This window comes from Gymnodraco acuticeps, unplaced genomic scaffold, assembly GCF_902827175.1.
Source record: "Gymnodraco acuticeps unplaced genomic scaffold, fGymAcu1.1, whole genome shotgun sequence".
NCBI classification, from domain to species: Eukaryota; Metazoa; Chordata; class Actinopteri; order Perciformes; family Bathydraconidae; genus Gymnodraco; species Gymnodraco acuticeps.
In genome coordinates this window covers 108,813-133,324 of record NW_022990822.1, presented here as the reverse complement: position 1 = coordinate 133,324, position 24,512 = coordinate 108,813, and the positions used below count along the sequence as shown (strand labels likewise).

The window sequence follows — 24,512 nt, the reverse complement described above, 5'->3', positions numbered from 1 at the left end:
GAGCTGTTTCAACAACAAGGTGGAGGAGAGTCCTCTGCTGTCAGACTGAGAGATAAATAACTACAGCTCAGGTGAGGTAAAGGACTCTCTGAGTGTTTAGATAGTTAACTTAGTCTAAGTTTTCTGTGGGTCTCAAACGGTTTGGTCACCATTTATGCATACCTGCCAACCCTACCGATTTGGGCGGTAGTCTACCGCTTTTGACATGTTTCTACCGCCTACCGACTTAGCTGGCTTTCCCTACCGATTTTCAATCTTCCCAAACTACAACAAATAAAAATGACACTACAAAGACACTGGACTGGACTTTTGGCGCACACCGTTTGCAGCGTGTCTGTGATCGCATCATACAAACAGTCCTCTGTGTTTCTGAAAGAGAAACAACGTGCAGACCGGGGGTAACGCTGCCTTTCCTCTGCACCCCCGGGGCTGATGGGTAATCACTCCCAAATGAGTTTAAGGGAACAGAGACGAGGCATTTGAATCCTGCAGGATTTCCCCGTTAGTATCAGTGTCTCGAAAACACATGTTGGCGACTGAAAGACATCCAGTGTTTGGTCTTTTCCTGAAGCATCCTTCACCTACAGTGTCTCAACTGAAAGAGGACCACAAACACACACAAAATATAATACAATTTTGAGATTTGGGGATATTTATCTCCCATTCGTTCACTTTTTCTGACATTTTCAACACCAAACATGTCGTTAATGTCTCTGTTTAGTGAACTACAGCAATCTGAAAGCCTGTACATTATTTATATCACACTATCAGTAGAAAAATGCAGGAAATTGCTTTTTTAATGCAGTATTTTCTGATTTATGGCGCAACACAAAGATATTTCGCTCTGTGCAAACCTTTGACTCTAATATGTCAACAACATGAAACAAGAATATGAACCTGGCTTTATCCAATGTTCACACAAGAGTTCTACATCCTGACACATCCTTCATCTGTCTCAACTGAAAGAGGACCAGAAACACATTACAAATATAATACAATGTGGAGACTTTGGGATATTTATCTCCCATTCTTTTACTTTTCGGGCATTTTACAGACCAGACATGTCGTTGATGTCACTGTTTGCCAAACTACCACTTTTTCTGAAAAATGCATAAAATGATGCAATATATGTTAAATACATGGTTTATACACGTAATTACTGGGGTTCCATTTCTTCTGATTGCTTCATTTGGGCATGCACATTTGCCACGCGCAAACCTACCTCTTTTGGATTTGGAAAGGTTGGCATGTATGTTTATGTTTATGTAACACATATTTCCATTTGAGGGGGGAGTGATTAGTCAAATATGCATGAATAATACAAATAAAATGTTAACTAGGTGAAAAAGGTAAGATAAACTTTTAAAACTTGTTGAGAGCTAAAACTAGTCTTTGCTGCTGCCTCAAAGAGGAGAAGGGGGAGAGGAGGGAGAGGAGGGAGACAGGAGAGGCTGGTTCAGGAGCACAGACACACTCACAACTAATGAACCAAAAACAAATAAATAAACAAGTTTCAATGTTTTTTCATATTGGATATGGTATGTTATTGGTTATGGCCATGTTCTTATGATTTTATGATTAAAATGGATACAGTTCTGTTTCATATGGGTGTAGTCTCTTTATTTCCCCCTCAAAGTGCACCAGATTGATGCATTTAAGTCCAACATTTAAAAAAAATCTTACCGGGGGGGCATGGCCCCCTATAGGATTTGAGGTCCACCCCCACTTAAAATATGTTCACATGGACAGGTTCCTAAATAGATTTGCACATTTTTTAAAATAGTAACCCATGTCCATATGTTTATTCTGGGGTAGTATATTTAAAGTTTAGGGCTATCATCACTACGGGCAGCAACGCTGTAAATATTGACAAATAAATCCAGCAAAATGGCACAAAAAACTGGTATAGGCCTGGCTGGGTGTATAATTCCCGGCCTGATTTATTATCCCAGTCCGGCCCTGACTAGCAGTACTACTACAAGTACAACTTGTTATACATAATGTTCTATTTCATAATGGTATATATTAGGGCTGTACCCGAATATTCGACTATTCGGATTTCAATTTCATTATTCGGATATTCGTTTTTTTTCCAAATTATTATAATTTGTTCCTAAATATATGCATATATATATATATATATATATATATATATATATATATATCAATAAAGGCGAATTGCCATATTCATATACTATATTTATACTTTTGAATTGCACTGTTAAAATGCGGAAATATATACAATCTCAGCCTGGGCTCCTGACATCACGTTCCCTCAGTCACGAACGCGAACGTCTCGCTTCACCTCGTTTCACACACCTGAACACAAAATGCCGAAGACTTCAGCTGTGTGGGACCATTTTAAACTGGACGACGGTAAGAAGAAGGCAGTGTGCCAAATATGCGACAAGAAACTGGCCGGTGGCACAACAACTCTGAAAAGTCACCGGATGCTGTAAGTACTAGCCTAGCTTAGCTTAGCTGTTGTCAAGTTGCCATGATGAAGCTGCTTTATCCGCCGTTTAAACAGTAACGTTACACATGATCAAATCGTGCTCTTGCTTTGCTTGGAAAATAGTTGCAAGCAAGCAACCGAATTGTTTTTTTATATTAGTTTTTCAATTTTATCCGAATAGTGAAAATAATAGGAGCAATGTGGGAACATCTGGGGCTAAGGCAATTATTGGCATACAGTTCGTTCATTTATTTTTCGTTCTTCATTTATTTAAATACTGTTTACTGTATCGGTAACAAGTGTTACCCTGTTAGGCCTATTGTTAAGTATTGTTGTTATAACAGAAATATGTGTTTTGTATCTTCAGGTTGTAAAACGTTATAGACGGAATTTGGAACCAGATTTGGTCCCCGGGCGCTGCACTGGGTTACATGCAGAGGACACATTTAGTTTGAATGTATGCGAGTACTGAGACAATAAATAAATATACATCGTAATAGTATGCTCTTTCTGCGCTTCTGCTTAACAGTGTGTTGTCAGGTGTCTCGGATTCGGAGCGTGTTATGAAACCTTTTGGAAAAAAATGTTTTATAAAAAAATAAAATAATCTCTCCGCACCGCATAGCCTATTCGAATATTCGCTGCTGATTACTTCCGAATATCCGGAGCCCGAAAAATGATATTCGGGACAGCCCTAGTATATATATATATATATATATATATATATATATATATATATATATATATTGAGTTACTGGGTTAGTATTATGATTATTCATGTGGTTTTATCACAACTGATAAATGTAGCTAATTTGAATAACTTGATATACTGCTGGTGGATATCTTAAACTATAAATATATGTCAACGTTTATTTAATAATTGATTTAGATTGTGTATTAGCTAATAATCTAATCCTAAAAAGTAAATAGTAATCAAAGCTGTGACATAAAAGTAGTTGAGTAAAAAGAAAAATATTGGCTTCTAAAATGTAGTGGAGTAGAAGTATATAGTTACATAACCTGAGAAGACAGATAAAGTACCTCAAAATTGTTCATAAGTACAATACTTGAGCAAATGTCCTTTGTTTACTATTCACCACTGCAGTCCTCAGGATGACTTGAAGGAGCTGAGCCTCTGTGCAGCAGGGCTGATGGTGTTTCTGCCCCACAGGGTTTCTGTGCAGGTCAAGATTAGAAATGTTTCTGTGCCCCGGCCAAGTGAAGCACGCCATTGTTAGCCATTGTTTCATCTCACAGCCCCGGTGACAATATACCTGTCACAGCCCTGGTGACAATATACCTGTCACAGCCCCGGTGACAATATACCTGTCACAGCCCCGGTGACAATATACCTGTCACAGCCCCGGTGACAATATACCTGTCACAGCTCCCAGGGCAGTAAGTCTAAAGTCATTGAAGAGCTACAGCTGCTGTTGTTGCAGCCTTTGGATTCCCAACCCCTGCCTGATCAAGCAAGCCAATAAAAGTCTGTGTTCGTTTTCCTCTCCCAGCCACATGGTGGCCTCTAAACTTCATGTGCATGCATATAGTCGCCAGGCTCACTTAGACATTTCTACTATGTTAGTAACACACAGTAGAGACTAACAGGAAAGACAAGGCAACAGGCAACAGATGAGGGGGTGAAGTGAGAAATCTTATTTTAAGTTTCCTACGCAGATCCTGGCCTCTTATTTGATGTTAGATGGGAGGGTGGTGTACGGTAGAGAAGAGGAAACATCATGAGATCATTGGTGGATTAAAACCAATCAGAACAGGTGGTCATTTTCCTATCCAACCCTCTTGATGTTAATTCTTGAGAGGGGTGAGGAGGGCATTCATGGCACACAAACTCTAACCTCAATAACTCTTACTGTACAAGCCTGTCCTGTCTACTTAAATACTAATGGAAAACAAACCTGCATGTTGTGCCCTTGTGCAGCTTGGGTGCATATTTATATTGTGGGAAATGACTCACACTGCTGTACATTCTTGCATGATGATGCTCTGATATAGAAAAAGCAACTTTACCAAGTTTCCACTGACAGTCAAATCAATAGACCAGAATGTAAGGCAGCCACCACACACTTTGAGCAAGGCGTGTGACCTGTTTGCAGGTTTATTGCACAAGAGTGCACAGTCTGTAGTGTACTACAGATAGATGATACATTAAAAGAAAGTTCTTATAAGTAAAACATAAAAAACAGATATGGGCTGTTCAGAATATCCTTTGTTGTGCTTTGAAGTAGGGCTGTGCAATTAATCGTATTTTAATCGCGATTACGATTATGGCTTGCGACGATTAGGAAAACAGCATAATTGACAAAATACGATTATTTTGCTGGGTGCGCTTTCGCCCCTCCCTAAAAGCCCACTCGGCCACGTGGGAGTGACATGTGTTGTGAGTGTTCAGCGCAAGCGAAGATGTCAGAACAAGAGCAGCAACTCGTTAAAAAGAAGGGTCGCGGGGAGATTCCCAATCGATCGTGATATGTGTCTAAAAATAGAACAACAATATTCTGTTTTATCGTTAATGTCCTGTAACATAATGTTCCCGTGCCAGAATAATGCACTTGAACGCATCAAAGCTTTGTGATTGGCCGGCCTCACCCCATGTGTCCGGGCGTGGCTGGTGAGCAGTGCACTAGTTCGCTGACGTTGTCCGTGTCAACAGCATGGATGGTCAACAGGAGTGACAGTCCGCACACACACAAGACCGCAATTATGGCAGAAGCAAAAAAGCCCAAAATATATAATTTTCACTCCGAGTGGGAGGATGATTATTTTTGTATCTATTCCAATTGAAAGTCCATCTGTCTCATCTGCAATGCGAGCGTGGCTTTATCGAAGAAGGGTAATTTAGGAGCGGCATTTCAAAACAGTGCACAAACGCTACGAGACGGAATTCCCTCCTAATTCTGCCCTACGCTCCAAAAGGGGAGGGGCCTGAAAGTCAGTGTTCTTGCGAAACACATGAAGTCTTTCGAAGACGGCGAAGTTGTGAAAGAAGCTTTCCTGGAGGCTGCGACGCGCTTTTGGGGGACAGTAAAAATAACAGCAGCATTTCAACAGGTTTTTGATATAATAAAAACTCAATTTAGATACCGTTATTAATCTGCTGTAAGTTTTAGTTTGTTTGAATTTATTCATGATAATTATTGTACAAAATGGTATAAGAATGCAAACATTAAGATCTGTTCTGTTTAAATTGATTATAGTCTATCAGTTCAGAAACTAGTGTTGCTTGCATCCTATTTTAAAGGCATTTATTTGTATACTCTAATAAAATGCAACAAAAAATGGGTTTGATTCTATTAATGTTGTCTTTTTTATTGCACTGTTGCTGCAGCAGATTACTGTGTAGCTTCAGATCTGAGTTGTCTTATTAATAAGCCTAATTTATACTTTTGTAGCAACATTATTTTTATATAATGGCAAAGAAAGGGTTCTTCAGAGTCTTTTCTTTTTTCCCTGTGTCATATGTGGCAGCACTGCCACAAGTTCCTCTTCAGAGAGGGTCTTCAGTACAGGTGGCAATATCGTCACCTGCCTGCGCTCATCTCTGAAACCAGACCATGTAAACAGGCTGGTATTTCTTGCAAAAAATCTTTAAGAGATGACATGAGCAGCCCTACCAGCATTTGCCATGGTGGCCTACATTTTTTTTATTTGGTCTTAAATTGTAGTTCAACATTTATTTCCTGTTACTTCTGGACCATGACGGTTGGCCAGCCTTCAACGTTTAACTGAGTGGAATATGTTGAATATGTTTTACCAAAATGTTGAGTTTTCAGTAGGTTGTGACAGTGCACTGCATCATATTTGATTTCATTTATTTTGGTCTAATTTATTTTTATTTATCATATTAATAATATATGTTTAGTATGGTTTTGGAAGTGCGCTCCAACACATTTATTGATCTTGTTTATTGGTAAAATATTATTTGTTTTAAAGTTCAATAAATGGTCAATGAATAATCGTCAAAATAATCGTGATATCAATTATTGACCAAATAATCGTGATTATGATTTTTGCCATAATCGCACAGCCCTACTTTGAAGGTTCAGTGGGTATCATTTGAAGGTGTTCCAGGCTTTGACCTGGGAGCACCTGTTCAGTGCAGGTCTCATAAAGTGTGCATGAAATTAAGAGTGAATAACAAGCACAGAGATCCAACACACAGCACATCCTGTGGGAGCTCTTTAGTTTACATCCTACACGGATCACTTTATTAGGCGGACAGAATAGCTCGGGAAGAAAAATGCCACCAGATGTGTCAATATAATGAAGTGAAGCTTAGCTAGGTTCATTAGCAGCAGCACTGTCTGCGTCTCCTTAGCATCAGGCAAACTAAGAACCACAGTGGAGCAGCACTCACATTTCAGTTGCACTGGCCCAGTCATTATGGTGGAGGCAGCCAGCTGGGAGAAGGAGAGCAAGTATGTGTGTGTCTCATGGCTGCAGACGAATTTAGGAATGAATATCAATGTCTATGATAATATGAGGATAATTACAGCTGTGCTGTTTACATCTCTTCCTAAAACTCTCAGAGAGACAGAGAGATTTTGAATCATGAAAACATGATTGGAATGAATGACTCATTTTCTGTTTCTCACTGGCCTCCCACCCAGCAGAGAGCATAAGCGGTATACTGTGGCATTTCTTCCACGTCATGGACACCTCACAAGCTGAAGAATAGGCTCAATCACACGCACTCTTTACAGTGAGGCCTCTCTGCCGGCTCTATCTGTGGCGACACATGCAGGAGCACCATGGGAAACTGGAGCACACATAATAAAGGAGCGATGACTGAGCCTGCATAATGAACACATTTGCTATGAATATGGGATGCTCAGCTGACTTGTTTCCTGGGAGAATCCCTTGTACAGCTTGTCTCCACTCACCCATTGATGAATTCCATCAAGAACTCCTGCTCTCCATTGATAGCTGTTTGTCAGTGGCTTGTCTTTAGGTTTCAACAATGAGCCTCCTGTGTCAGCAGGCTGGGTGTTATTGATGGAGGCTCTGAGCTCAGAAAGCTACTGAGTGCCTCTGCCAGACATGGACACCCCCTTCGCTTCAAAATAAGGTGCATCAAACACTGGGTTTATGATTCAGCTGCACTTCCCAACTCAATTATGACGGGCTCGCTGCTAGCTGTTTACGTACAGATGGCTGACACACCATTGTCCATGCCATCAGGAGCACATTCAGGTATGTGCTCAAGAATGCATCGACATGTTGACTGCAGTGGGCTGGGATCAAACCCCCGACTGGCTTTACGACCATAGAGGAGGAGCAGAGGGGTGACATCACTCACTCTTCAGGACCCTACTAGTATAACACATGTCTGAGTGTACTTTTACTGCTGTATTTCCACATGTACCTCCTGCCTGTAGAGTGATGCAGTGATGATGTATTTGTGTAGGCCGACCCGGAAGTGAGCATAGCAGCGGCATGTTTTGTTCAGGGGGATATTCTTCACATATTAACACCTCTATGATTTTTGAAGCGTAATTCCAATCTACATGAGTAAAAAGCGATTGTAAGGCTACAAAGGAACTACATTGCATGGCTGCACCGCTAAGCTAAAGGCTGCTAATGTTTGGCGTGATGACTTCAAGTACTCTCATTTAGTTAGCAGCCACATTTTTTGAGAAAGATAAAAGCTTTGGAAATTCACCAGTCGGTTGGTGCAGTGCATAATGCATCTCCTGATGCGAACTTGTGCTCATCCAAGAAAAGACTAACTGTTCTTTGACTCAGGTACACTGTGAAAAGACCAGCTGTGAGTTATGTGATATCAGTGCCATCCCGCTAACACTGCATTAGAAATCACATTTCATCTGCTGCAATATGTATGGAATAAGAGAAAGACAATAGTGATGGTGGGGCATGAGAAATCACATAGTGGCATAGCTTCACAGTGAACTGGCTGACCTCACATTAACCCCTGCAGGGATCTTAAGGCGGCTCATTCTTCGTCCTTTTTGCTGCTGAAAGTACTGTTACCATGACAGCACGAATGCACACACATTCAAATCCCATTTGAAAAAAGTGAGATGTGTGGCAGGTGAAATGTATCAATTATCAGTCCTGTGAATTTCTTGTGATATCCTTGATCCTGATGTGATTTTAAACCGCTTTTAATCTATATTGGTGGGCGACTAGTGTGACTAGTATTTTTTAATTAATATTGTTAAATAAAACAAAACCATGAGTCTTATCCTGAATGCATGAGCGTTGGCAGCTCTGATTTACATGCACCTGTGCACTTAGAATCACGTGGAACACTTACATAAGTGATTTCAAACCCTGCAAGAGTTTCATTTTATGAGGGAATACATATGCAGCCCCTGTAGAAAGCACGGCCCATGCTAATGCACCAGGTTTGTGTGAGAACAGCAGGCCGGCCTCTGGCATCGACCTCAAGTGGTGGAGGCCAGCTGGTGGGTGGAGTGGTTTAGTGTATGTGTATGTGCTCCTCTATCCTAGTGATGCCCATGCACTTCCAGACAAGGGAAATCCTTCAGCATGAGCATGTTATCCATCTGCTGTCAGTGTTTACATGAGGTTGTTGTAACAGCCCAGCTAGCAGGGAACGTTCTCACAACTTTGGCTAACGTTACCTACAGGTTCTAATAATGTTTTAAAGAAAACGTTCCTCTGATGTTCAAAGAACCTTTTGAGGATGTTTATCATTTCAAATAATGTTCCTATAAGGTTTAAGGTTAACTAAGAGATAACGTTTTAACTGCAACATTCAGAGGATGTTTTGAGGATGTTATTAAGGCCTGAGATGACAGAATGTTTTCTATAAAACACGGCCAGATAGCTTATCTAACAGTTAGAACCTACATACGAAACACAACCTTTATAGTCAGAGAAAAGTGTGATTATTTTCTGATATTTTACACAAATGATATTATGAATACTGTGGGCCTACATACCTTAGTGTGATTATAAGTGCATGTGAGTGAATATTGGCATGCAAATTTGTTTGTATACGTCCTATTCATTGTCTCAATGCGCTCATACATCGTAAGAAGGTTATCACCGAATATTTTAAGAATGTTTTTAGAGAACGTTATCCTACCTTTCAGAAGAACGTTCTGGGAACCAAAAGAAAACTTCCCGCTGAAAACATTCCTAGAACAGTGAATGGTAACATTCTCAGAATGCTTTTAGAACCAAACATTTCTAGCTGGGGGAGCATGCAAGAATAATCTGTCTATGAGTGCTTGTGTGAGGGAGAGCCGTACCTCTGGTTTTCAGCGTATCAGGATTTGTATTTCCTCCACATTGCTTTGTGTGCCGCCAAAACAGAGGCCTGCAGGGACACAGAGATGCTTAATTATTCATCTTCCCATTCAATCAAACTTCAAGATCACGTGCATGTGCCAGTCGTCATTCACACTTCCTTGCGAAAATAGGTCTTAGAAATGTAATAAATATAATTATTTGTGAGAACAAAATGGGAAAAACGTCTTGTACGCCCATAACATGGTGAAAACATGGAGACTGACAAACACACGTTTTACTGTTGGAAAGAATGACCCCAATACACTTCTCATCTCTTCTGACTGACACAGACACATGTCTTTGTGTCTCTAATATTTCAAAAAGTAAATCAGGTTGCCACCAGCTTGAATCAAAGCCTGCGTGATGGGCCCTTTTACTCCACTGCAGGTTTTTTGGGGCATCACAAGTAGTAGTACGTTTCTTTATTGTCAATGTACAACAGTCCATCTTTCCAGCGTAATTATAGGTAGACTTTCATACAGTATATCCACTGAGAAAAAAGTCTTGAAAAAAAGGTTTTTCTGCAGAATGAGTGCGGGTAAACCCTGCTGCTGCCAGCAGCTCTGTGACTGACAGCAGAATGTCACAATTGAGTCATTGTGTGGCGGGGGGGGTGGCCGGGGTTAACTGCATGGCGCGCCTCCGAACTGCCCTTTATTTACAAAGGACACGCTGTCACCGCTGCCAAATATGTTGGAACCCATTAGCTGCCGATTTGACTTTAAAGCTCAGTCCCACTAATCTAATTGAATCTGTCTGTGCAGCTTCACTGACTGCTGGAGCTCAGAGTGCGTCTCACTGTGATGCAATGGTGTGTTGTGCAGCAGCAGCAGCAGCAGCAGCAGCAGCAGCAGCAGCAGCAGCAGCAGCAGCAGCAGCAGCAGCAGCAGCAGCAGCAGCAGCAGCAGCAGCAGCAGCAGCAGCAGCAGCAGCAGCAGCAGCGCATGGTTTGTGTACGTGCAGTAACATCCTCATTTCCAGTTATTGGTTTGAATGAGGCCAACAGACACAATATGGTTTCGTTGATCAAATTGAACTGATTTTAAAATCACAAGATCAACACATCAACAACCTAATATACATTATTGTGTATTCTTGTATTTGAGTATTCTTAAAGTCAATGGTTATTAACTGTAACAGCAAATGTCGTCTAGAAAAACGCAGACACACAATCACGGAGGCCAATGCAGACACAAAGTGCTTACTATTTTGGCTTTTCTGTATCTATAAAACATATTGGAATAAACAAGACAAAAAAGAAGAAGAGGCAGAGGACACGAGAAAGGAAATGAAGCAAGGTAACGAGGACAACAGCATAAGGAGAGATCGGCTCTCACACTCGTACTTTCCAGAAGTCTGAGCTGTCACATTTCTGAATCTTACTCCTGTGTACACACACACAAGTATTCAGCACTTTGGAAAGTTAAAACAACCTTTACTTCAGTGTGATGATATCCAGTATTATTTAAACCAGGAACAGCACTGCTTTTTACTGGCAGGTTACAGCCTGTGTATTTTGGGATCTGTGCAGAACAGTGAGGCTGCCTTCAAATACTGGAGCTGACCTCAGTGTGAGTGAAACCTGTGATTTAATTCTTCTTTAGCAGCAGAAGATTGCCATTTGGCTGCTGCACATCCACTCTGTGGCCTGCTCCCTCTACTCGCTCTGTCGCCCCATGCAGCCATGGCGACGGGCTTCCAGCAGGCATTGCTGTGAGGTTGAGGAGCCCCTGGCCCTGGAGGGACAGCTGACTCTCTGTTTCCAACAGCAGCCCCCTCTAATAAAACATAGTGGCACTGAGGCTGCGGAGGAAGTGGTGACAGGGGGCTCCACAGGCTGCTTTCAATTTCTATTACCCCTTCAGTGAGTCACTACCACTCAAAGTCAATGCAGCAAACATATTGTCTTTTTTAATCCAGCCATTCTTCTTCCTGTCAAAGACCCAAATGACCCATTACTTTACTTTACAGTTAATTGAGTGATTATAGCAGCAGAGATGAGCAGCGGGCTGCAGAGGTCTGTCAGATCTCTTCTTTCTGACGCCTAACATTCACACAGTTCAGTTAAGGCTGATATAACTTGAGGAGATGTATCTGACTTCGCACTGCTTCCTATGGAGACACTAAAGGCTTTAAACTATTTGTTTCCAATAATTTGAGGATTTTAGATCATTATTTTACAACACAGAGTCGACAACAAAATGAAGCTGTAGATAAGTCCACTATTCTACACTAGAAAACACATGTCAACACAAAACGGGAGAAACTGCATAGCGTGGTGAATTTTGCAAGGAGAAATACTATTCTTGAGTAAATGATTAAACTATACATTTACAAAGAAAAAAGAGAACCTGATAAAACGTATGAACTTGGAATAAAAAATATGAAAGGGTTAAGGGACCTCCTGATAGAAAATGAGTCCGACATATCCGCAGAATTGTGTCGGCGATGCACAATCCCTCACTGCATTCCCACCTTTTAACAATGCCATAGCATTTGTTGCGTTCACACCAAAAAGAGCCGGAACTAAAATGAGTTCATGAGAACCTTTTCACCCCTTTCACCTGCTAGAGAGCAGGGACTTTCATGGGAGAAAAAGGTTCCTATGTCTGATTGGCTGGGCGGATTGCAAACCACGCCCCGTAAAACTCCCAAAAAGTTTTGTGAAGCCGCCATTTTATTATCCTCGCATTAGCATTATTAGCATTCGCATTAGCCCAGCGCAGAAACACAGAGAGACTAACTTATGGCAACACAAAATAAAACATGGGAGCGGTGGAGATGAGGAGGTGTCGGCGTTCTGGCGATTTACTCGGAAGGCTTCAGTAGAAGCTGCTGGGACTCCCAGCAGCTTCTACTGAAGCCAGTCCCCAACTCCGGGTACTTCCGGCCGGGGACTTTGGGCGGCAGTATACGCCGTGAAGTGGTTTGCGGCCTGCCAATAAACCCAAAGCAGAAGAAGAAGAAGTGACGTCAGCGGCTTCATTTGCCTAATCCTCCCCCAGGGACTTATTCCGGTGTGAACGCGATCTGTACTTAGTTCATGAGAACTAAAGAGTTCACATGAACTAAGTTCTCATGAACCTTTGTGGGAAAAGTACTGCGGTGTGAATGCGCCTAATGGGGGCCTCGGCAGCGCCAGGGGGGCCCCTGCTGGGATATGAACCCAAGGCTTAGGCAAGGGGCGCTCAGACACACCACGCCTTGTTCAGTTTAACACAATATTGCCCTTCGCCCGCAATTCTGGTTCATTTAAGGCCCCTCTCTGGGGTAAGTAGGGCACTTTGCCTTTTCAATATTTAGCATTTGCTGTATTTGCAAAGCTCACAGCTCCAGGCCGGAGCCGTTACATGTATTCAGTCCAACCCTGCAGACAGCGGGGGGGGGGGGGGGGGTTCAGCAGGGGTAACACTATTCAGATGCCTGAAACATTGTCATTCTCATGGTTCATGGTTAAGATATGACATGCTAAAACACTAATTTAACCACAATATTACAGCCCCAGGAGCCCTGGCTGGTTAGAGAGGTGAGGATAAAAATGTCCCCCCCCCCACCCTCTGCTGCTCCATGCATCGGATCATCTAAGGCAGTGGTTCCCAACCTTTTTTGTCTTGTGTACCCCCTGAGCCTTTTGTCATACCATGAGTACTCCCTCACTCATACGTGCTGATGATCCTTCACAAGTAGAACGTAACTGATTATTGAATGAAAATAACTTTATTTCATCTCCTTAATTTGAACATCTAATTCTCAGGCATTTTCTTAATTTTAACTTAAATCACTCAATAAAAATAAATAAAAATGAAATGTTGCCTTGAAAATAAATAATATAATCAAATAAATACATATGAAATCTAAATAATCAACTTATCTTTGCTATATGTAACATTTAGGCTTAAACCATGGAGCCCCTTTGAATAAGTCCCCTTTAAACAGGCATTTCAACTTTAATTCAGGAACAAAACACTTAGCAAAATAATATCCAGAATCAGTATAGGCCTAGCAGTTTCTTTTCACCAGTCATGTGAGCTTTAATGAGACACTTGAGCTTGCTTGTCTTTCATAAGCTTTGATAGTTCTGGAGGCAGTGTGGAAACAGCTGTGACCAGGCTGGTCTCCACATCCAGTCTGTTCCTCTGCTTGGTTTTGATGTGTGTTAAAGCTGAGAAGGTCACCTCACACAAATAAATAGAACCAAACGGCAAAAGTTCAATCAGTGCATGTTTTCCCAGTTCAGGATATTCCTTCTCCATCACACCACAACTCAGTCAATGACTTCTCAGCATATGCCATCTTCAGACCACCGTGGTCAGATGATAATTCCATCAGAGGCTCCTGCAGCATTGCTGGAAGGCTGTTGCTGCTCTCACTCACAATGAATGGGTTCCTCACCCAATCCAGTCTTTCTGACTTATTTTCAATGTCCTGAAAATAATGGCTGAAATCAGTGCAGAGCTTGGACAGGTGTGCTTGCACCAGTTTGACCACTGGACCCCTGGCAACAGCAGTGGTGGCAAGATGGGCATTGAGTAGTGGGAAACAGCTCACGTCTCCCTCATCACATTTACTCTCCCATAGTTTGAGCTTTTTTGTGAATCCTTGAACTTTGTCATACAATATCAGGATATGTGACTCCTTGCCCTGAAGTGATAGGTTGAGCTTGTTGAGTTTGGTAAACACATCAGCAAGATATGCCAGGCGCGCCACCCACTTGTCATCCTCAAGCTGCACAGCAAGAGGATGCAGATGCTCCGTCAGGAACACAAAAACTTCATTGCGAAGTTCATAAAGTCTCAGTAGTGTTTTCCCACGAGACAGCCAGCGCACGTCTGTGTGAAGCAATAGCTGATCGTGCTCTGTGCCGTTCTCATGACAAAGAGTTTCAAACAGCCTGTGATTCAATGGCCGAGATTGGATGAAATGTATCATCTTCACAGCATCATCCATAACAGCACTTAAATCAGGGCTCATCCTCTTGCTAGCTAGTGCTTCACGATGAATAATACAATGCATCCATTTAATGTCTGGATTTACCTTTCTTACGTGCCCAAAAAGTCCCTTTACGCGCCCCGTCATCGCAGCTGCTCCATCAGTACAGATGTGGCTGCAGGTTTTCCACTGCAGATCATGTTCTCTGAAGAAGCTGTCGATAACCTGGAACAATTGTTCCCCAGAACGTCTTTCCTGGCAGCGTTTTGCAAAATAAAATATGCTCGTTTATGTCCGACGCATCTTTGTAACGCACGAAGGACAGGAGGTGCGCTTCTCCACTCACAACTGTCATTTCATCCAGCTGCAAAGCGAACTGACCGGCTAGTTTTATTTTGTTCACCACTTGTCCAATTATATTAACAGACATATCATTGATCCGACGGGATACGGTGTTATTCGACAGGGGAACTTTCTTGAGTGCTTCGGCTGTTTCTTGTCTATCATAATTTCGGCCAACAGGGAGAATGCTGCAGGGAGAATGAGCTCCTCAACAATAGAGTGAGGTTTTTTTTATTTAGCCACAAGCAGGGACACGGCGTAAGATGCCTCGAGTGCTTTCATTGACACATTCGTGGCTTTCATCATTACTGTCTGGCTCGACTTAAATTCCGACAGCTTTCGTCTGTAAAATTCTTCACTTTTATCGACACTTCCCGAGTGTTTGGTGCTCTGGTGTCTCTGTAAATGCGCTGGCTTCATCGCACTATTAGCCAGGACTTCACTGCAAAAGAAGCACTGAGGCTGCGGTGGGTCCGCAGAAGTAGAAATGAATCCAAATAATATATATGTTTCACTGTACTGCCTTGGTTTCAGTTTGGCCTCTTTCTTACGTTTCCCGGCGGGCTCCTCTGAACCCTGGCCTGAATCCAGAGCAAGCGGACGTTTCAGCCATTTATCCATAGCGCAGACCATACCAGTATTTTTCTGGCTGCAGGTAAGCAGCTGTTTTCATTGTGGGATTTTGGCGCGGTTGTGCGTGCCACAGACTATTGTCTCCCTAGGGAAACAAATCGCGCACTATCATTTTTGACTGGATTATTATTTGTTTTACTTGTCACCTTGGAATTCCACGTACCCCCTACAGTTCCCTCGCGTACCACTAGGGGTACGCGTACCCCCGGTTGGGAAACACTGATCTAAGGGACACCCTGAAGGAGAGGCTGATTCAATCTGCTATTACTGTTGATGGCTCTTTCCACTGCATTATTTGTATTTATCATCATGTAAAAACGTGTCATTGACACTGGGGGGACCACTTTTTGAATCAGAATGTTTTACCTACCCTACCTTTAAATTACACTTTTCTTTTATTCAGCCCAATGTCACATATTACCAGTGGCGGCCGGCCCATAGGGGCGCTAGGGGCGCCGCCCCCCCTCTTCCCACGTCCCTCTTCCCACGTTTGATTGTCATTAAAAATTCTAAATAAATAAAAAAATATATTAAGAGCCAGAAACATTGAGCAGCAGCCAACAAGCTCACTGTTGCTATCTGTAAACTATGCCGCCAAAACATAATTTCAGCCAATCAGCGTCGTCAGATCTGATGCTCAAAGGGCGCCCTGTCAGCGCCCTGGACTGTGTGTCTGTGAGTTGTTTGGACTCGTATCCAAGGTGACGCTACAGTAGTTGTCGAGGATGGCTGCGTCTGCAGGTGGAGACTCCGGTGCTAGTGGATCGCCGGAGCTGTAGTCTAACATTTACATGCTTCTTGTAGTTGTAAGGGCAATGCCTGTAGCACCATGGAGAATATGTGTGGGCTGGACCTGTATGTTACAGAGGGGTGGAGTTGTCGATTCTTGTTCAGTTTTCATCTTCCTCACCCTCTCAAACTTTGAGTTGCGCGTGCTGCTAAAGAGACGTGCTACCATGAAAACCAAACAATGGTGTAGCTGTATTAAAGTCAGAAATCGGGAGAAATGCGGGAGAAATATGACCCCAGGAGGAAACCGGGAGAGGGCAATGACATCGGGAGTCTCCTGCGAAAATCGGGAGGGTTGGCAAGTATGACAGACACACACACACAGTTCGTATTTAGTCTCCTGATTTTAAATGGGAATTAAATCATTTGAGTGTAAAGCACCAGTGTTCTGCAGTTTGTGTGGGCCTACTGTACTTTTGCACAGTTTTGGAAGATTCATAGCTAACCACACTGAAGATTATGGATTATCTCATATTTGTAAGCCTCAATTTGTCCCCCCCCCCCCCCCTCTAACATCACCAGAAGTCATAACTTAAGGGGTCATTTCTCAAAAATGTCTTCCGGGGGAGGATCCCCCCAGACCACCCTAGTATGGTTTGGTCCCTATTTCCATAGCCCCACCAAAAATATTTTCCACCAGCCGCCACTGCATATTACACATTAGTCAGTGTGTACCAGTGTTGTAGTCAAGTCACCAATTCACGAGTCCAAGTCACTCTCGAGTCACCACTCTTCGAGTCCGAGTCACCAAGGGAGAGTCGTAATCGAGTCCAAGTCCGAGTCACCCAAGGAGTGTCCGAGTCGAGTCCGAGTCATCATTACCTGTGTTCGAGTCCGAGTCCAAGTCCAAGTCACCCAAGGAGTGTCCGAGTCGAGTCCGAGTCATCATGACCTGTGTTCGAGTCCGAGTCCAAGTCCAAGTGAAGTCACCCAAGGAGTGTCCGAGTCGAGTCCGAGTCATCATTACCTGTGTCCGAGTCCAAGTCCGAGTCACCCAAGGAGTGCTCGAGTCCGAGTCCAAGTCTGAGTCACCTAAGAAGAGTCCAAGTCAAGTCTGAGTCACAAGTCTTCATGTATTCATCTTCGTGGATATATGTGTTGAAATGTAGCTGCTCCTCTACATTACTTTTATCCTGTCATGTTATACTAATGTGTCTATTGAACTGCTGTGAAGCCAGTTTGGCTACAATTCTTGAAATAGGTGCTATACAAATATAAAGCTTATTATTAATATTAATATTATTATTATTTTAAATTACCTTTAATATGTCTAACTATATTTAAAATGAGTTACCTTTTAGAGAAGTGATTATATATGCCAATATTTTCCTATGGTAAAGTTTTAGTTTTGCACTTTCATTTTGATAGTAATAAGATCGGGACTCTTATTTGAAGGAACTTTTACCAGTTAAATCGGTTTACCGATAAAGATTAAGCCCCAGAAAGCACATGGCTACTTAGCATGCAAAATGATGTCATTCTGCATGTTAAGTAGCCATACTGTGCTTTCGTGTTACCAGCTGAATCTTCATTTATTGATTAGATCACGTTACTCTGATGATAGTGTTCAACACAGCCTATATGCAGGGGTGTCCATAACTGGTACGCAGGTACGCATGCGCGGCAACAATCCGAAATGCGTACCGTCTCTTGTGTCACAAAGCTCATTTGTGTACCGACGTACTTGTGAAGCTTTTCCAGAAGGCGGTTAGATCACCGGACGACAGAGTCGGTCTCCATATGCACAGACAGGGCTGCTGTTAACGTCGGTCTTTACCAGGGGCGTCGCCTGGACCTGGAAACATTCGGGGCTTAGCCCACAGTGGCGGCGCTACAGTCGAATTTTCTACTGCAAGACTCCCCACACGCAGATACACAAACGTGTGCCTGCATTAGCTTTGTTACGGCAATGGATTTTGGGATATTCTCATAGCACGTGAGGATCTGTTGAGGGTAAGGTGCCTGTATTATGTCGGTGGACAAAATGTATGTTTTTATTTTATTAGGACAATAACGTACTGTTGTGTTTGTTTAGTTTAATGTTAATTGTTTAATGCTCACAGTCACAGCAACATGTTTTTTGTGTGATTGGCTATTTGTTTTATTTGATTTATCAACGTGATCATCAATAGCTAATCTGAGCTAATAAGTTAATGTGAGCAGCATGGTGCTATTTCTCCAACAGAACCCAGCTCACGTGTCCTTTTATGCTGTCCATTGAAATGCAGGTATGTGAGTTTTGTACACCAGTTTATTTATGTTTAATGTTTCACATTGCTCCACATGATGCCTTGACTACAAAGTCTTCCATGTTTCTACGCTTCTTCCTCTGTGTCACAGTTTCGGGAATATCAAGATCATTGCACAGGGCCTTGGTCTTGTCATAGACCTCATGTGCTTTCTCGTTACTTCGGTAACTTTTCAGTGTGTTCTCAACTGCTGTTTTTTAATCTACTGCCTGAACCAAGTCAATTGTTTCTTTCTGCAGGTATTTAAGCAGGCCCTGAGTGGTTGAGAGCAGTGTCTGGAACATGACAAGCATGTAGATCAGGGGTGCCCAACCAGTCGATCGACCGGTCGATCGCGGGGAGATTCCCAGTCGATCGCGAGATGTGTCTAAAAATAGAACAACAATATTCAGTTTTATCGTTAATTTGCTATAACACAATCTTCCTGTGCCAGAATAATGCACTTGAACGCATCAAAGCTTTGTGATTGGCCGGCGTGACCCCATGTGTCGGGGCGTGGCTTGTGGGAAGTGAGCACTAGTTCGCTGACTTGTCCGTGTCAACAGGAGTGACAGTCCGCACACACACAAGACCGCAATGGCAGAAGCAAAAAAGCCCAAAATATATCATTTTCACTCCGAGTGGGAGGATGATTATTTTTGTATCTATTCCAATTCAAAGTCCATCTGTCTCTCATCTGCAATGCGAGCGTGGCTTTATCGAAGAAGGGTAATTTAGGAGCGGCATTTCAAAACAGTGCACAAACGCTACGAGACGGAATTCCCTCCTAATTCTGCCCTACGCTCCCAAAAGGGGAGGGGCCTGAAAGGACAGCTAAATGCACAGCAGTCCATTTTCACCCGGCCCAACAACAAGAGCAAGGCTGCTACCAGAGCATCTTATCGTGTCAGTCACGTTCTTGCGAAACACATGAAGTCTTTCAAAGACGGCGAAGTTGTGAAAGAAGCATTCCTGGAGGCTGCCAACGCGCTTTTGGGGGACAGTAAAAATAACAGAAGCATTTCAACAGGTTTTTGATATAATAAAAACTCAAGTTAGATACCGTTATTAATCAGCTGTAAGTTTGAGTTTGTTTGAACTTATTAATTATAATTATTGTGCAAAATGGTATAAGAATGCAAACATTAAGATCTGTTCTGCTTAAATTGATTATAGTCTATTATCAATTCAGGTTAAGAAACTAGTGTTGCTTGCATCCTATTTTAAAGGCATTTATTGTTATACTCTACTAAAATGCAACAAAAAAAGGGTTTGATTCTATTAATTGTGTCTTTTTTATTGCACTTTGGCAGCAGATTACTGTGTAGCTTCAGATCTGAGTTGTCTTATTAGTAAGCCTAATTTATACTTTTGTAGCAACACTATTTTTATATAATGGCAAAGAAAGGGTTCAGAGTCTTTTCTTTTTTCCTGTGTCATATGTGGCAGCACTGTTCAATGTTTCTTGAAAACATTACCCACTGTAGTGACGTGTGAATAAACTCCAACTCTGTATCAACAACACTGTTGTGTAACTTCAGTTAAATACTTGTATGTGTGTAGATTAGAAAGAGGTAAGATAAAGGATCTGCAGTATTTTATGAAGTATTCATTGTACAAAGGTCAGTTTTATACAAGTAGAAGTGTGTATTTACCTGGTAGTATGCTGTCAGTAATGGCTACGCCTCTCTATTTGGACTGGTAGATCTCGGCAGACTGGCAACTTTAAAAGTAGCTCTCGATTCAAAAAAGGTTGGGCACCCCTGATGTAGATGGTACTGAATTTTCAAAGCTTGCTTTCCAGTCCCTTTGCTAGAGGGGCTGAAAGGCTCCCTAAAGTCTTGATCAAAGCAGGGAGGTTGTTGACATGCCCAGCGAACAAGTTGTTTGTCCCCTACCTCTAGCTGTTTCTGAAATGTTTGCAATCTCTGATGGTGGAAAGAGATGTGGAGAAGAAAGAGTAGAGACACTCCAGGAGATCAACGCAGGTATGTGAGTTTTGTACACCAGTTTGTATAAGTTTAATGTTTCACATTGCTTGTAAAAAATATACTACCACTATACGATCACTGATGTTTTGTTGTTGACTGGACACTTATTTTGTAAAAGAGATAGCATGAGAAGATCTCTTAAGCAATGCAGCTTACGTGTCCTTTTTATATGCTGTCCATTGAAATGCAGGAAAGTAATCACCAGCTCTGAGTGATCTGTTGCCGAGGGGACACTACACCGGAGTTACATAAGCAGAGATAAAGTGCTATTTCTCCTCTGGGGTCCACCAGGAAGATTTTTTTAAAATATTGAAGTTAAAAGCATCAATCTTGTGCACTTTGAGAGCAACATCAAGAGATATGGATACATCTCTCAATACCCATATGTAAAAAAAAAATCAAAGAATCAGAATCAGAAACGGGTTTATTATTTAAAAACACTTCATTTTCCAATTAAATCATAAACTATGTCAAATTATTAGAAGTTGTTAGCAATCAGATTAAACAGAAAAAAGGGATGGAAGGAGGACATAATAATCCCTCATCTCTTGCTGCTTCCCTCATCACTTGCTGTTTGCGGTTGAAATGATCTCTTTTGCTGGCCAAACATGCTGGATGGAAAGCAGTGATGTCTCACTTGCCTTGGCCCTGTATCTGCAGTCCCTAAATCAGTCATGTTACCCATTGACTCTTGTCTGTTCTGGTGTTCCTGTTCATTGTTGTCTCCATTGTTGTTCTTGTCTGTTGTATCTCCTTCTTATGTGTCCCTTTCTCCTGTTCTCCTTTCTTCATCCTCTACTTTTTCTTTTTGTCGCTGCTTTTAATTGAACTATTCATATCTTAGACTGCACTGTAACTTTTATCCATGTACTTTTTTCTTTTAATGTTTAATTGACAGCACTGTAACTTTTATCCATGTATTTTTTCTTTTAATGTTTATTTTATTAGCTTTTCTTTTTAATGACTGATTTTAAATGCCATTTTCTTAATCTCTTTCATTTTTTGTAAAGCACTTTAAATTGCCTTGTGTTGAAAAGTGCTATATAAATAAACTTGCCTTGCCTTGCCTTGCCTTGCCTTGCCTTGCCTTGCCTTGCCTTGCCTTGCCTTGCCTTGCCTTGCCTTGCCTTGCCTTGCCTTGCCTTGCCTTGCCTTGCCTTGCCTTGCCTTGCCTTGCCTTGCCTTGCCTTGCCTTGCCTTGCCTTGCCTTGCCTTGCCTTGCCTTGCCTTGCCTTGCCTTGCCTTGCCTTGCCTTGCCTTGCCTTGCCTTGCCTTGCCTTGCCTTGCCTTGCCTTGCCTTGCCTTGCCTTGCCTTGCCTTGCCTTGCCTTGCCTTGCCTTGCCTTGCCTTGCCTTGCCTTGCCTTGCCTTGCCTTGCCTTGCCTTACTCACTCTGTTTGGCTCATCTGTGATGACTGTGTAGGTAAACACAAACAAGTATGTAAGTCAATCAGTTTCCAGCTCTGTCAAATAAATGAATTTCAAGATACACAAATGTGTCTTCATTAAAATGAGTGTCACCACACTCTCACAAAATGTAATACTAACCAATTGAAAATAGTTAAATTTACATTGGAAACCTCTTGTAGATATCACTGTTAAGAGTATTTATCTGCCAATAGGACAGAATCATTCTTATACAAATGCAGTTTGAGTAATTCACTTAATTTATTCACTTAACACTTTAATATAGTCATTTTCACTTAATACTCTAATATAGTCATCTTTCTGCATTCAACACTAAGGAAAGCTGTACAATTTGACATGATAATGAGGAAAAAAGGCCTCCGACAATGCAGATCATTTTTTGATCATATCAATTTTAAGATGGGGGTCAAGGCTTAATATTTGGGAGCATAGTGTCCCTTGCCCCCTTTCAGGAGCCCCACTGGATTAGCTTTGATCTGAAATATTTGTATAAAAAGCTTGTTAGCTGGCTGTCCATCTCATAATGATCACATAGAAACTAGCTGTCAATAGGAAATATCAATCAGAAGAATTATAATTTCATGCAAAAATCTGTTACAAAAAGAGGTTGCACATTTAAATTCAGGTGTTGTTATGGCAACGTCAGTGGTCAAACAGCCACATGTACTGCTGCAAATACGTTCAAACATGCTGTCGACACGTACAACATTGGCAACTATGCCACCATTTCAGCTGACTTTTTCTCAGAAATACTGTCACATAACATCCATATATTTCAGTGCTAGGTTGATGCTTAGCTAAGCTAACTATGAAACACTTTAACTGACAGGACTCAGGATCAACTGTGTACTGTAAGGTAGCTTCTAGCTTCATGTCGAACACTGACAGTAAGTCAACATTTCCCAGAGAGCTTTCTTTGAAAACACCAGGTAATGCTAAAAAACACAACATTTAGATTGTATGACAAAGTCTTTATTTAATATATCTGGCTAGCTATAGCTGCTTGCTAACGGTTTAGCTTACCCACGCGATTCAAAGTAACGTCAACGTAGCTATAATTTATGCTTTGCTTACATGTTCGTATAACTTGTAAGTTTACTGACATTTACATACCTTGTTCACCTGGCTCAGGTGGTGGCTCTGGGGTTATTGTGTGAGCCACCACTTGAGAATTGCCGTCTTTTTTATAAAAAAAATGTCTATTGTCCATCTTCAGAAACTCTGCGTCCGCGGCTGACAGTTTAAAGTGTAAACACCGTCACAGAGGAGAGGTACGTACCTGTCAGCCAATAAAACAAGTTTATTTCCATGCAACTCTCTGATTGGTCTGGTGGTGTCTTGCCTCTGTTGCATTCACTGAACATGGGAAATTACAATTCTGCCGTTCTCTAGGTAAAGTACGGTTAATGTATTATATTATTGAGGGACTTGTACGGGGCTAAAGAAAAAACATCCGGGGCTTTAGCCAGGCAACGCCCATGGTCTGTACAACGGAATTGTGCCAAAACTACGCCAACCGGCTGCGGAGGGAGACTCCCCCCCTTCACTGGAGAACTGCTGATCACAACGGTCACGCGCTGTGGTCACGGAGTACTCCACTAGCCCCCCCCCCCCCCCCCCCCCCCATTGACGTTCACGATACAGAGGGCTTCATCAAATAACTTTGAGTGGAGCCAGAAGTTGGAGTACCAAACACTGACTCCAGGTACTCATCTGAGTACCTCACTGAGAAAGTTATGTGCACCCCTGCCTATATGTCTGAACTCGATCCTTAGAGTAATGTGTTGCGGAGACTTCTCTTCAATATCGTTTCCACATAACGAGCATTTTGTGCTGCTCTTTTCCAATGTGGAAGCAGAATGTGTGAAAGCATACAGCACAATACGGGGGGTGTCTCTAGACATCTTTAGACTGTACCAGCGGGGCCCAGTACTTGAACTCGCCTTGCAGGTGCACACGCCAGGATAGAGGACATCAGACTCCAGAGAAAACTTGCTCAAGTCCGAGTCCAAGTCGGAGCGTCAATGTACAAGTCAAGTCCGAGTCATCGTGGGGGGAAACATTCACGAGTCTGAGTCCAAGTCATCGTGCTCGAGAATTCACGAGTCCAAGTCTGAGTCGCGTCAATCAGTGCGCGAGTCCGAGTCGAGTCACGAGTCCCGAAAATCGGCACTCGAGTCCGACTCCGGTACTCCATCTCTGGTGTGTAAAGCATATGACCCCCTCTGCAGTGGCGGCTGGTGGAAAATATTTTAGGTGGGGCTGTGAAAATGGTGACCAAACAATACTAGGGGGGTCCGGGGGGATGCTCCCCTGGTAAAAAACAATTGAGAAAAGACCCTCTGGTGATGTTAGAGGGGGGGGGGGGGGGGGGGGGACAAATTGAGGCTTAAAAATATGAAAAGACTGATCAATACCT

General features: G+C 42.3%; 1 protein-coding gene across 5 annotated transcripts in view; it reads right to left on the bottom strand.

The window, feature by feature from the left end:
• The window catches only part of LOC117557151 (tyrosine-protein kinase Fyn), a 109,036-nt gene that overhangs the window by 62,939 nt on the left and 21,585 nt on the right, over positions 1-24,512 (bottom strand). For 3 of the 5 annotated variants that reach the window (XM_034232840.1, XM_034232844.1, XM_034232845.1), the window contains exon 2: positions 9,715-9,782. The exons of 1 other annotated variant lie outside the window; for it this stretch is intronic. The gene's annotated coding sequence lies outside the window, so the exon portion shown is untranslated. Of the gene's footprint in view, positions 1-7,356; positions 7,473-9,714; positions 9,783-24,512 lie in introns of those variants that run through there. One more of the 5 variants, XM_034232842.1, reaches the window with a different exon arrangement.